Below are 12,571 nucleotides of genomic sequence, written 5' to 3'. Positions count from 1 at the left end.
TTAGGGGTTAATGAGTGTAGGCAGGTGGAGGCGACGTTGTGGGGGGCAGATTAGGGGTTAATAAATATAATATAGGGGTCGGCGGTGTTAGGGGCAGCAGATTAGGGGTACATAAGGATAACGTAGGTGGCGGCGCTTTGCGGTCGGCAGATTAGGGGTTAATAAGTGTAGGTAGCTGGCGGCGACGTTGTGGGGGGCAGGTTAGGGGTTACTAAATATAATATAGGGGTCGGCGGTGTTAGGGGCAGCAGATTAGGGGTACATAAGGATAACGTAGGTAGCGGTCGGCAGATTAGGGGTTAAAAAAAATTAATCGAGTGGCGGCGATGTGGGGGGACCTCGGTTTAGGGGTACATAGGTAGTTTATGGGTGTTAGTGTACTTTAGAGCACAGTAGTTAAGAGCTTTATAAACCGGCGTTAGCCCAGAAAGCTCTTAACTACTGACTTTTTTCCTGCTGCTGGAGTTTTGTCGTTAGATGTCTAACGCTCACTTCAGACACGACTCTAAATACCGGAGTTAGAAAGATCCCATTGAAAAGATAGGATACGCAATTGACGTAAGGGGATCTGCGGTATGGAAAAGTCGCGGCTGAAAAGTGAGCGTTAGACCCTATTTTGAGTGACCCCCAATACCGGAGGTAGCCTAAAACCAGCGTTAGGAGCCTCTAACGCTGGTTTTCACGGCTAACGCCAAACTCCAAATCTAGGCCTATGTTTGTTCGTTTTTTTATAAAAAAAACAACTTTTATTTTAGTACTGGAAGACTTTCTGCCAGTACTTAAGATGGTGGGGACAATTGTGGAGTGGGGGAGGGAAGAGAGCTGTTTGGGAGGGATGGATCAGGAGGTGGGATGTGTCAGGTGGGAGGCTGATCTCTACACTAAAGCTAAAATTAACCCTGCAAGCTCTCTACAAGCTACCTAATTAACCCCTTCACTGCTGCACAGCGGCATTTAGCTGCCTTCTTATTACCAAAAAGAAACGCCAAGGCCATATATGTCTGCTATTTCTGAACAAAGGGGATCCCAGAGAAGCTTTTACACACGCTGTTTGTAAATAATTTCATTGAGAAAATTGTGAAAAATGTAATGTTTTTTTTTATTTGATCGCATTTGGCGGTGAAATGGTGGCATGAAATATACCAAAATGAGCCTAGATCAATACTTTGGGTTGTCTACTACACTACACTAAAGCTAAAATTAACCCTACAAGCTCCCTAATTAACCCCTTCACTGCTGGGCATAATACACGTGTGGTGAGCCGCTGCCTTTTAATTACCAAAAAGCAACGCCAAAGCCATATAAATCTGCTATTTCTGAACAAAGGGGATCCCAGAGAAGCATTTACAACCATGTGTGCCATAATTGCACAAGCTGTTTGTAAATAATTTCAGTGAGAAAAATAAAGTTTGTAAAAAAGTTTGTGAAAAGTGAACTATTTTTTTAATTTGATTGTATTTGGTGGTGAAATGGTGGCATGAAATATGCCAAAATGGGCCTAGATCAATACTTTGGGTTGTCTTCTAAAAAAAATATATACATGTCAAGGGATATTCAGGGATTCCTGACAGATATCAGTGTTCCAATGTAACTATCGCTAATTTTGAAAAAAAAAGAAATGGTTAGGAAATAGCAAAGTGCTACTTGTATTTATTGCCCTATAACTTGCAAAAAAAGCAAAGTACATGTAAACATTGGGTATTTCTAAACTCAGGACAAAATTTAGAAACTATTTAGTATGGTTGATTTTTGGTGGTTGCAGATGTGTAACAGATTTTGGGAGTCAAAGAAAATTAAAATAGCCCTGGTCCCAAACGGTCAGAAAATAGAATATTATGTGCTAACAGCAAAAAAAAAAATCTTTGAAACTTGCCAAATTGAATTCTTAGGAATTCAGAGTTGAATTTTAAATGTCCCAAATCCTCTCAAATGTATTCCTAGAGGATTGCAAAAACACTTTACTGTTCCCATGCAATGTATAAGGGGTGTTAAAAAGCTTGTGATAAATTAGTTATTCCATTTTTAAATATTTTAAAAATCCTGTAAAAAAATATTCCAGACATTGCAGAAATGGAGTCCCATGTGTACAAGAGAAGACAGGAATGTATTATGAACCAGTGTGCTAAAGATCTTAATGGCTCCCTAGTGATCTTCCTAGAGTCATTCTGAAGTGATCAATGACTCCAGACTAGTCATCAGAAGCCATCCTGAAGTATGCCCACAGGCCAAAATATTTAAATGAGATGACTCTAGATTCATTCACTGGCTGTTCATGCTTGTGAAGTAATCAGTAAAATAATCTACTAATCATTCTGAAGTCATCACCCAGATCTTTTACCTTAGCTGATGACTTTACAAACCTGATGATGTCTAATGATGTGCAAATGACTTCTAAAGTAGTTTGAGGATCACCAAATGACTTCAGGATGGTCTCTAAAGTAATCCTGTTTGTCTTGGGCTACCAAGGCATTATCATAGCATTCTTACCCAGCAACATTTCACAAGCACTGCTTTTAAAATATTACAAAATAGTAAATAGTAAAGATTGCAGACATTAGTTAAATGATGCCTCAGTAAAGGATTCATTAAATGTTGTTTCCCCTTTTTATTAGCCCTTTCTTTCAATAAAAATAATAGACAGATGTGCGTGTTATATGAACCTCTGTTCTTTAGTTTTTTTACATCAGAAATTGTAAAAAGTTCAACGTTGAGCCTATATAAGGCATTTACAGAGCAAGTCTTATTAATCTAACAGGGGCATTTTTTTTAAACACCATATTATGAAATACCCAGTATGTATAATATTTTTTTCTAGCTGTGTTCTTTATTCTGTTACTGTCAAGCAAATTAAATATGAATGTACATAATTTGTGCTTATTTCCCTGGGAAAGCATTGGGATTAAAATATAATTTATGATCCAAAAATGAATTCATTATTATCAGAAAATCCAATATGGAATAAGCTACTGGGCTCTTCCTAGAATAGAATAGAATATTTTCATGTGTGGTTAATAATATATTGGAAGCACAATTAAAAAAATTAAATAATGTAATCTTTTTTTTTATTACAGCTATGGACAGAGCCACAAGCGACAAAATACAGAAGATATGTTACCTAATTTCCAATCATCGTGGACCCAAATATGTTTTTGACCTTTTCGAACAATTAATATATTTGCACTTATTTGAGAAATATTAATTATTATTTTTTTCTCAAATATTTGTTCATATTTCATGACCCTTCACTTGAAGAACAAAACCTTTATATCCTTGATGTTGCTGGAATGTTTAATTTGGACTATATTCACTAAATGACATAACCATTTTTATAACTATCTAAATAATAAATAAAACATCTTTACAGTGCAGTGTGCTTACAATGCACAGAAGGTTTTTATTTATTTACTAATAATGGTTATAGATATTAAGTGAACATATCTATTAATAGATTGCAAGTACAATATGTGTCAGTGTCGATTTACTACCAAAGAAATCAAAGAAATAGACCATTTATAGTTAAGTATTTAAATGGGAGTGTATTTTTTTCCACAGGCTTTATAAATATTGCATTGTTACATGTAACACAGTTCTACAGACACTTCTGTATTTTTTTAACTCATTAGTTGCCAAATTGTACTGCTAGGCACTGCTATGCAGTGCATTTCAGTCCTTTTTGGAAGCCAAAGTGTTAAACCCCCATAATAAATGCAATAATGTTTAAAACTAATCATACCATTTTTCATCATCATAGTTTATATCTTTATGTGGCCGATATAAAAGCAAATAATATATGGCAAAGTACAGAGTTTTTCAAAGTTGGCTTTGTTTCCTTAAAGAAACATTTTAGTGATAAAATAGAATGCTCTAATTTGGGTCCTGACTCCTGTATAGTACTTTAAATACTTTAACTAGGTGTTTAATGGGGCTTAAACACATAGCTTTACAGTGTTGCTAGTGATAAAATGACATGCTCTGACGGATTAGAGCATTTCATTTATCATTACAATAGCCCTTTTAATATCTGTTTTAAGTAAATATACAAATCTTTGGGGGTTTTTAAAGACTTTATATCTGACTTACGGAGAATGTGTTATTGGCCAACTGGAAAACATAATGTGGTATGACCAACATGTTCTTTGGGATAACAACATGGATGTAAAGGGACAGTGCGTGATTAAATTGGTTTTCCTTAAAGTTTTTATTCAATTACTTTTTATACCAGTTACAGAGTATACAAATGTATAGGAAGGTATTCCTTTGAGTTTATTTTTGCATATGAAATATCAGTTGTTTTTGTTGTTTTTTTTTTTTAAACCACAACACCTTTAATTGGGCTGAACTTGTAGGGACATCAGATCTCCTTATCTTATCATTTTTTACAAACAGAAATGCTTCCTTTCTCTGTCTGTAAACCAAAGCCCCGTATTTAGAGAGACCAATTTGAAAATTAACATTTTAGTATGTAGGTATCACTCCCATTCTGTACTGGAAGTGTAATTCCTTCTGCTGAACCTTGTTTACAAAGCTTTTCTATAGCCAATACTTAAGTACTGATAAATTGAGTAGTGAATTCAACAGGCAAATTTGGCTATTTCAATTGACAAAGTAACGATAAAGGCTCTATTTATAAAAAAATTAATACACTCCAACAAGTAAAATGGATCACTGGGAATATATTGAAAGGGCAATATTTCACAGTTCATTGTCCCTTTAAGCAGCATCTGCCCTATCACATATTGAGCAATGTACTAGAGGTGAAAATGTTGAAAGGACTTTAAAATGTGTTCAAAATAATTAATAGTGCAAGTTTTTAATGGCTAAAGTCAATACATACCCTCTGACTTGCAGAAGTTAATTACAAATATTTGAACAGAGCAAGGCAGGATTACTGTATTTAGCCATTTAGAAAATGTTGCTTTGAAATGTAATTTTTGTAAACCACTTTTTCATGGCTCTTTCACATTGGGCCAGGATACAGAACAGCTACATTTAAGAAGAGGCACCATTTATATTCATTTGTGGACTATATCTCATTGACCCGATAACCAGGACAGGTATTAATAAAGCACAATTCTTGCATATCTTATGCACCACCTATGGGCATAGTGTATACACATTTAGCACATACCGCTGGCAGTTGCAAAAAAGGCAAAAATATATATAATGGAATTATAATTGGTAAAAATGTGTGCTTCTCCTGCCCAACATAAAAAAATAATTAAGAATCATTTAAGTTAATTATAAAAATATGTTTAAGGGGAACAAAGCTGGTCTCATTTAAATGCATGATTAGAAAAATCACATATTTTCCTTTAAAGTGCAGTAAAACAAAGAACAATTACGTTAATGCATTATTTTCTAAAAATCAAAGTCCCGGGACTCTTACTTAACCTACTTGTATGTTAAAGGAATAGTCTAGTCAAAATTAAACTTTTATGATTCAGATAGAGCATACATTTTTAAGCAACTTTCTAATTTACTCCTATTATCAATTTTTCTTTGTTCTCTTGTTATCTTTATTTGAATGTAAGCTTAGAAACCGACCCATTTTTGGTTCAGCACCTGGGTACCGCTTTCTGATTGGTAGCTACATTTAGACACCATTCAGAAAGTGCTACCCAGATGCTGAACCAAAAATGGGTCGGCTCCTATGCTTACATTCCTGCTTTTTCAAATAAAGATACCATGAGAATGAAGCAAAATTGATAATAGGAGTAAATTAGAAAGGTGCATAAAATTGCGTGCTGTATCTGAACTATGAATGTTTCATTTAGACTAGACTATTCCTTTAACTACTCATTGCTGAAACCACTGAGTTTGAAGAGGTAGTGACTCTCTGTTTTCACTAGCATGACAAAACTCCAGAAGACGCAAAACTTGAGTAGAGAAAACAAGAGACGATGATGTGAGTGTGTATATTTACTCACTATAGAAGTGAGTGTTACAACATATTATTGGCTGTAGCTTAGTAAGGGAAGAATCATCAGAGTGGGGAGGAGGACTTAATGGTTGAGGGAATTAACTAATGAATTAATTTGGCTTTTTTTTTAACAGAACTTTAATGATTTCTACTCATTATTTTTAATGGAACCAGTCTTGTTTAACTTTGGCTTCTTAAAATAACACAATTTCTGTACAATATTGGGATATTGTTACATGTTATTTGATATTCTTTATGGTTTCATATTGTTTGTTTTTTTTGTTTTTCTTTTTCATTTAGCTAAAAAAAAAAAAGATGTTACATTGGTGCAATATTATTTAAAATTTGTGATCTTTATGCAAATCAAAGATATACCTCAAGGTCAAATTGGGATTACTGGATATAGAAATTAGCAAGAAAAAATACGTTCAGGCTGAGCCATCATCGTGGAATAGACATTTTAACCAAAAAAATATGTCACAGTAACTGATTTGCTCACCACCCGACAGCAATTTGGATTTTTAGGGGAGAAACATCTTTTTTAAAATACCTCTAGAACTGGGTACTGTTTTATATAGTATTGATACACTCTGCAAACTGAAGGACCCCTACGTTCGAAAAAAGGGGAACTTAAAAAGAAACTTCAGCTGGATTTGTGGCTATCAGATCAATTTGATAACCTTCCAATAATGTAAATGGGAACATTTTTGGTCTTCAAGGATTCAACAGACCATTTCCACATTGGTGAAAACGTGTACAATATCTGAGCTTAATACATTTAACTGTTAGGAGACTTTTTTTTTTTTTTAAATGATAGTTGATCTGGTATCAGCTCAGAACAAAATATTTTGGCTCAATTAATGATTAATTTTGTCTCTCTAATTTTTATTACAGACTTGAAATAGTGATTGTCTATCGAGAAATCGTATTTACACTTGTTAAAACTGGAACAATTTTTAATCATAAAAGTGATTTGCCCAACAGGCCTCCAGTGATAATCTGTATACTTCTCTTATTAATGCACTTTTTATTTTGTAAAACAAAACCAATCAATGATGTTAAATTGCTTTTTTTTCTGTTAAACTGGAACTATATGACTTTGTAACCTTACAATATCCTTGCAATGCATAAGCCAAGATCTTGTTCATTATACAATGTATTAAAATGTACAATTTAGTATGTTACATGGTTGTTTGGCTTTTTCTTCCTAAATGGCTATCCCTCTGTGTATTAAAAGTGTCGCTGAGATATAATGTTCTTTGGGTACAAAATATGTTTAACCACAATCTCTCCTTCCAATGGGTTTTGTTTTGATATCAAAATTTACTCAAACACTCCTCCTCATTGAGCTTTCTCAAGGTAGAATATTAAAGAATCTTCTCGTTCTATGAGTAATTCAACCTGTCCACTTGCATACATATACACATGCAGCTAATTCAAACGGTGGCTATTCAAATATACTGAAGCATCTTAGAAAAGATTGAAAAAGATTGAAACTGCATGTGATGTGTTTGCTTCAAAACTCTTACAGAATGGGCCTTTGGTGCCTGTTGATATATAGTAGATTGAATAATTACAACTTGTAGATCAACCATACACGAAGATATGCATTAGGGGTATAGCGAGGATGTATCGGCTTAAACCCATGGTTATATATTATATGGCTCCTCTGAAAATTTGAACAAAGCAAACTACCCCTGCACAATTTAACTACCTAACATATAACCCCCCAGTCCCCTAACCTAACACCCCTTAAGTTGCAAAAAATAGCAAATACTAAAATTACACTAAATAAAAATAAGCAATACCAAAAATACAAAAAAAATCAGTTACTTCTATCCTAAAACTAAAGCCCATTTAACAAAAGTCCACCACAAAAGAAAAAACACTATTATAACCTAAAAATCTACTCTAACAATTGCCCTCAGAAGGAATTTGGTAGGGCATTGCCTTAAAACGATTACAGCTCTTGTACATTTATAATAAAAAATTGAATATTCTAAAATCAAAGTAACCCCCACCCCAAAAAAAAGATATCTTAAAAAAAACCTTCTCTTAAAATTGTCCTGATAAGGGGTAGGGTATTGCCATAAAGTGATTTAGCTATTCTAAAAAAAAACTAAAAAAAATGTTAAAAAAATCCCTATCCTAAAAAAGAATGTTAGGATTTTTTGGGGTGAACTTTATTTTTTAGAATGGGTTTTTATTTTTTTCTATCTCAAAAGAACTTAATCACTTGGGGCAATGCCCTACCAAATACAAAATGCCCTTTTCAGGAAACTTTTTTAGGATAGGGATTTTTGATTAAATTAGACTTTTATTTATTTTTTTTTCTATCTCAAAAGAGCTTAATCACTTTAGAGCAATGCTCTACCAAATGCCCATTTCAGCACCATCTTTTTTTTGTTTTTTTTTAAAAATAGGGTTAAAGAGCTATAATCACTTTAGGGATCTTCTTAGGGTAGGTTTATATTTTAAAGTAAAATAGCTATAATCACTTTAGGGCAATACCCTTCTCAGGGTAATTTTTAGTTTAAGTTGTTTAAGATAGGCTTTTTATTAAGGCGGTGGGTTACTTTGGTTTTAGAATAGTGATTTTTTTTTCCACGTAAAAGAGCTTAATCACTTTAGGACAATGCCCTAGATAATGCCCTTTTCAGAGACATTTTTAGAGAAGTTTTAGTGTTAGTATATGCTTTTCTTATTTTGGCATGGACTTTTTTTAAGGGGACTTTTAGTTTTAGTATAGGCCTTACTTTTTGTTTGTTTTTTATTTTTATTGTTTTTTATTTTCTGTAATTTAGGGCATGTTAGGTTAGAGGTCTGGGAGTTAACTGTTAGTGGAGTTAAGTGGTGTATGGCTAGTTTGTGATGGGGGTATTGGCAGTTTAGGAGTTAAAAGGTTGGGGGTTGCAATGAGGTTTGTAGTTGTTTAGGGCTTAATAGGTTAGGGGTGTTTGGGATGTGGGTTGTGGCGGATTAGGGGTTAATAGGTTAGGGGGTGTTTGTGGTGGTTGGGGGTTAATAGGTTAGGGGGTAGAAAGGTTAATATGTTTATTGGCAGATTAAGGGGTTAATAGTGTAGCAGGGTTAGGTTGTGCTGGGGGTGAGGGTGCTTAAGGGTTAATAGTTTAACGTAGCATTACATTTATTTACAATGTTTAAATGAATGCCTTTTCTTATATATGCATATCAATTTAAGTATTGTATAGATTTTCAAAAAATAATTTGTGTGCTCTTTTTATTATAAAAAAATGTTTAAAATCAATACAATACTTAAATAAATATGTATATAATTTAAACATTGTACAGGTATACCCCGCTCATCACAGCGAGTTAGGGACCGTAGCTCCGCTGTAAAGTGAAAACCGCCTTAAATTGAAACAAAACAGTTTTAGCTTTCTTTTTACTTGCCAGTATGTTTAAAAACATGTTTGAACTAACATATATTAGGGGTGCAATAGTGCTACGTTTAGTTTAACACTAGCACAGCACAGTATTTCGATTAGTAATCAATAAATACTGTACCTCTAAAATAGTGACAATTACTGTAGTAAAATGTGCCAGACTATAGCACTGAGACACGTGCACTGTGATGCTGAAAACAGAGTGACCCTCGCAATCTCACAATGATTACAGCGCTGTTTCAAAATCCTTGAGGTTGAAATTCAGCTCCACAAAGCGCTTTATTAGCGAAGGCTGTAAAATGAAGCGCTTGTAAAGTGAGGTATACGCCTGTATAGAAATTTATATACATATCTCCTATAACTATAATAGGGAGGTTTTTTTTTGTCTTCATTATCAGGTATAGCAATACATGACATAGGTGTAGGCGTTCTGTGGGAGTTAGCTGGGCGTTCCAGGGGAGTAACCTTTTACTTGGATTCATCTCACTCCAGTAGGGCGATATATTCAGAGGGAAGCTCTACAACAGGTTAGGTAAAGGGATTCAGTCATATTTGAAATTTTCCAGAGTGAGGAAGGTAGTTTTAGAGTTTAGTTACAGCTAGGTTAGGAAGGTATTATTTAAAGTGTCCTATGCAGAAACTGTGGCCGATCCTATTATACCCTATGGCAGAAACATTGCCACTAGTCGGTAACTTCTAGGGTCAGCCTCCTTTTTTAAGAACATATATCGACAGAGGGACTGCGAGGCCAGAAAGCCAGTTCTCCGATGATCAGATTGATGCTTTGAAATATCATGGCCTTAGGGTCTTCATGTAAAAGACACAAATATAAAAGGCGCTCATTTGTGCAATATATTTTTGGGGACTTTGTTACTTTTGGGGTATTACTTTTAATTATAGTCAAAATACAAATGGAATGCTTTTCAAAAGTGCTGTTCACCCAGGCTGGAATTTTTCTGCAGTTTCCTAGCAAGTTGTAAGTAACCTCAACATAGTGGACAGGAAATCTTGTACTGCAAAAATTTAAAGGGACAGTCTAGACCCAAAATGTATTCTTGATTACTTATTGTTACACACCAGACAAGCTTCTTGCAACGGGTTCGACATCTATAAGCTCGTAAGAAGTACATGAAACTGTTAAACATTTTTTGTTAGCAGTCAAAAATGGCTGCCAAGCTCCACCCACAGCTTTCTTCTTGTCCAGTTAGCTGTTTTCTTTTATGACAGTTTAGCAGTGCAAGTTTAATATTTTTCAGTTACCTATTTCGAGCTGCACATGCACAAATCAGCGTGTGCAAGTAGGAAAACTTATTTAAGAGTCGATCATAATTGGAGAAACTTAACATACAAAAATATACATGTAATAGGTGGGAGGAACTTGGTGGCCATTATCAGCTCCTAACAAAATCGGGTTGGCCGCGAATCTGCAGGGGGCTGCACAAGCAGTTTACCAGAACTGCATTTGCAATGATAAATGCTGACTGCATATGCTGCCGGCATTTATTGATGTGCGACAGACATGATCCGCTACAGCGGTTCATGTCCGCTCGCACTTTGTTAAATCTGCCCCTTAGAGTTTACTTACCAGGGCTTAGGAGGTTTCTTTAGCTAGGTTCCAGCAGTGCATCATTGCGCTGGAGCTGACTCTAATATAACTTTTTGTTTAAACCGCTTTGCTGAGAATGTTGATGACTTATGAAATCTATAGATATAATAGATAAATGATCACAATATCTTTCCCAAGTGATTTCTGGGGATCAATAGCAGTCAACAGGTCTTTGTATTACATTCACTCAAAAATGTTTTCCCCGATCATTTCGTTTTGTCATGGCCCTATGACCAGTTATTGTGACTGGGAGGTGTGAAAACAAGATTAGTGAAGGTCTATTCAGAATTATAAAGGGTCGTTAGACCAAGATGAAAGTATTGCCTCCAGTCAGAATAACCACTTCAGTCTATATAGTGTTCAGCCTTTTAACTCAAGTGTAGAAGAATGTTTTAAAGGAACTTGAAACAATATGAGTAGAGTAAATTATCCCCCATGTGGTGTATTCTAATTCCTTACAAAAGTTTATAAAGACTTTTTTTTTCTTTAAAATTGACCATTTAAGTCTACAGGAATTCCAGTAAATAAAAATTATTTGATAAGCTTTCTAAATTAACAAAATAATTCCTACTGAGACCTCGAATACAAGTAACCAAGAATACAGATTGGTACAGGAAGCAAAGCTAGACAGGAATTATAAAAAAGACATGTAAAAGGACAATACGTTAAGCATTTCATAAACGGTTAAACATGATCATGAAAAATAAGTGAATTATATCAACTGTGACATTACTGAAGAAATATACACTCGCACAGTAATATAAAAATAAATATTTGACCCTAATGAGACAAAATTATTATTTCAGTGGGCGTCCCAGCCTAACCGCTTCAACAGTGCTAAACTGGGTGCTACTAAGTACATTTTTTCAAAGGTTTTATACTTGATTTTTAGATCAGTATCTGTGCATATTCTTCTTATTAATAGCATCTATTACATGCAGTTTTATATGAAAATTGGTGTATACTGTCCCTTAAGGGGTATTTTCCTATTTATCGAACTCCAGACAGACAAGGTTCTTGTCCAGGATCCTTGTACGCCCAGCATTGCAGCAAACAGTCAGCATTTGCTGCGTTCAGTTATTACTGCACAAGCAATTACAATTTACTTGTGCAGCCCTGTTCCCTGCTCATACCCAACCCATTGTCAATCATCCTGTTCAATCCTCACTCTTAAGGTGACAGAGCGGTTAAGTAACAGCGGTCCTAAAGGGCCATAACAGTCTTTAACCCATCAGAGCATTTCATTTTAAGACTATCGACCCTACACTACTGTGTGTTTAACCCCTGCAAAGTTAAACACATAGTAGTGCCATCGGGAGCACTGCGGAGTCATGCAACTAGTGCTGCTGATTGGACCAGCAGTGCTCCACCGTGTGTTTAACCCAATTTGCAATTCTTAAAACACACAGTAGTATAGGGTCGATAGTCTTTAAAATGACATGCTCTAATGAATTACAGTATGCAATTTTTCAACTATTATGGCCCTTTAAGAATGCAGTGTCATAAAGAGCAACTGAAAATTAACATTTTAGTATCTGTCACTCCCATTCCCCACTGGGCTGCTGTTAATTCTTGTTTACATAGCTTTTCTTTAGGGAATATAAAATATTCACATTTTTTAGTATAGGTAGGTGGTGG

The 12,571-nt window shown here is 34.8% G+C and overlaps 1 protein-coding gene across 2 annotated transcripts in view; it reads left to right on the top strand.

Annotated features, from left to right (window-relative positions):
- Positions 1–4,194, top strand: part of DAB2 (DAB adaptor protein 2) — a 347,304-nt gene extending 343,110 nt beyond the window's left edge. For both annotated transcript variants that reach the window (XM_053701226.1, XM_053701225.1), the window contains one exon: positions 3,072–4,194. The gene's annotated coding sequence lies outside the window, so the exon portion shown is untranslated. The remainder of the gene's footprint in view (positions 1–3,071) is intronic.
- Positions 4,195–12,571: the final 8,377 nt, after the last annotated feature.

The sequence above is a fragment of the Bombina bombina genome, chromosome 2, assembly GCF_027579735.1.
Source record: "Bombina bombina isolate aBomBom1 chromosome 2, aBomBom1.pri, whole genome shotgun sequence".
In the NCBI taxonomy this organism is placed as follows: Eukaryota; Metazoa; Chordata; class Amphibia; order Anura; family Bombinatoridae; genus Bombina; species Bombina bombina.
The sequence above is the reverse complement of the archived record's forward strand: the minus strand, read 5'-3'. Positions and strand labels throughout refer to the sequence as shown.